Source organism: Jaculus jaculus, chromosome 1, assembly GCF_020740685.1.
Source record: "Jaculus jaculus isolate mJacJac1 chromosome 1, mJacJac1.mat.Y.cur, whole genome shotgun sequence".
NCBI classification, from domain to species: Eukaryota; Metazoa; Chordata; class Mammalia; order Rodentia; family Dipodidae; genus Jaculus; species Jaculus jaculus.
The window spans coordinates 102,470,421-102,472,665 of NC_059102.1; the positions used below are offsets into that span (position 1 = coordinate 102,470,421).

The window sequence follows — 2,245 nt, forward strand, 5'->3', positions numbered from 1 at the left end:
GGCTTTTGCAGGCAAGCCATCACACACCTTAACTGTTAAGCCAGCTTTCCAGCCCCTAAGTGATGTTTTCTAAAGATGAGTTTCCCTATGTATTCTAACCTTTTGATAGAAAAGATGGAATATCTTTGACATTTCTCATATTGGGGGAGTACAATCTGCCCAGTGTTCTACTGTAACCCAACTTCAGTTTCTTTTTTTGCTCTTGTTTTTACATTTTGTTCTTATTTATATTTGAGAGAGAAAGAGGCAGATAGAGAAAGAGAGAATGAACACGCAAGAGCCTTTTAGCTGCTGCAAATGAACTCCAGAAGTGTGTACCACCTTGTGCATTTGCTTATTATGTTAGTCCTGGGGAATCAAATTTGGGTCCTTTTAGCGTTACAGGCTAGTGCCTTAATCACTAAGCCATCCCTCCAGCCCCAGCTTTTTTTTTTTAATATATACATATATATTATATATTAACTCATACACAATTATTTGTCTTCTGGTTTGTTGAAGCAGTAAGTCAGACAACATTTGCCACAGTAATGTCTGACAATGTGGCTGGCCATAAAATCCCCACACTCATCAGGACACTCAACGAAGGTGATGAATTTTACCATTTTCATCTACCTTATAATATTTCAGAACAACTTAACCTTCTTTCTCTTGTGCTTATTTTTCTTGGGAGTGATGTATGACTTCTTCCTTTTCTTGGCACCACCGTGAAGTCTCAGCACAAGATGAAGGGTGGACTTCTTTTGAATGTTCTAGTTCGACAAAGTACACCCATCTTCCCGTTGCTGACCAGCAAAGATCAGCCTCTGCTGATCAAGAGGAATTCCTTCTTATCCTGGATCTTGGCCTTTACATTTGCTATAGGGTCCAAGGGTTCACCCTTGAGTGTGATGATCTTCCCCATAAGGGTTTTCACAAAAATCTGCATCTTGGGAGCGGCCCCACTGCAGATGGTGGATTGGAAAGGAAGAGGAGCTGGCCGGCCCACTGTTTTAAAATATTGTTATTGATTGATTTATTTGAAAGAGACAGACAGAGAAAAGAGCGTGAGTATGGGTGCACCAGAGCCTCTTGCCATGGCAAATGAACTTCAGACACATGTGCCACTTTTCTGCACCTTGCTTTATAGAAGTACTGGGGGATTGAACCCAGGCCATCAGGCTTTGCAAGCAAGTTCCTTTAATTGCTGAGCCATCACTACAGCCCCCTAAGTTTATTTTAGCTTTGTTTTTGTTCTGTTTAGCTGACCTTGTTTTGTCTGCTTTTTGAAGACATGAGATTTGTTCCAATTTTAGTATGTGTGCTGCTGAAGTGAGTACTAGGTTTGTATCAATATCTTGGGGCTTTGAGATCTACAGCCCCAGACATGCACTGAGTCACTTCACCGTCTGTAAATTTCCACTCTGGACAAAGGAATCTAAATGGCAGGTATTTAGTGTCTCTGGTTTGCTAAGCCTGGAAACTCAAGTCTTATATGAGGTTTTGTGGTAGTTACCTTCTTGTTGCTGGGACAAAGCACTAGACCAAAAGCAGCAGACTGGAGAAAAGATTTTATTCTGGTTTACAGTCTCGAGGCTTCAAGATGGCGTGGGAAAGATGGCATGAGCAGAGACTGGGCATCACCTCGTTGCCACAGCAAGTGGAAAATAGCTGCAGGAGACTGGCCTGAACTCTAGCGAGTGGGAGCTGTTTACATAATACCTCTGAATCTACCCCCAACAACATTCCTCTTTCAGTAAGCCTCCACTTCGCAAATTGCCATCAAATGGGGGCCAAGTTTTCAAAACACATGAGTTTATAAGGGACATCTGATTCACACGACCACAGATCATACATACATACATGTTGAAAAAAGGATCATCATCATATCTTAAAAGTGAGAACTTCCAGGCTGGAGGGATAGCTAAACAGTTAAGGTGCTTGCCTGCAAAGCCAAAAGACCCAGGTTCGATGCCCCAGGACCCACATAAACCAGATGCACAAGGTAGCATATGCGTCTGGAGTTCGTTTGCAGCAACTGAAGGCCCTGGAGTGCCCATTCTCTCTCTGCCTTTCTCTCTCTCAAATAAATAAATAATAAAAATTAAAATTAAAAGGGCTGGAGAGATGGCTTAGCGGTTAAGACATTGCCAGTTTGATTCTCCAGGACCCACATAAGCCAGATGCACAAGGAGGTACATGCATCTGGAGTTCGTTTGCAGTGGCTGGAGGCCCTGGCATGCCCATTCTCTTCCTCTCTCTCTGCCTC

The 2,245-nt window shown here is 42.8% G+C and overlaps 1 pseudogene; it reads right to left on the reverse strand.

Moving 5' to 3' along the window:
- Nucleotides 1-462: 462 nt before the first annotated feature.
- LOC101601322 lies at nt 463-925 on the reverse strand (annotated as a pseudogene).
- Between the last annotated feature and the right edge of the window lie 1,320 nt (nt 926-2,245).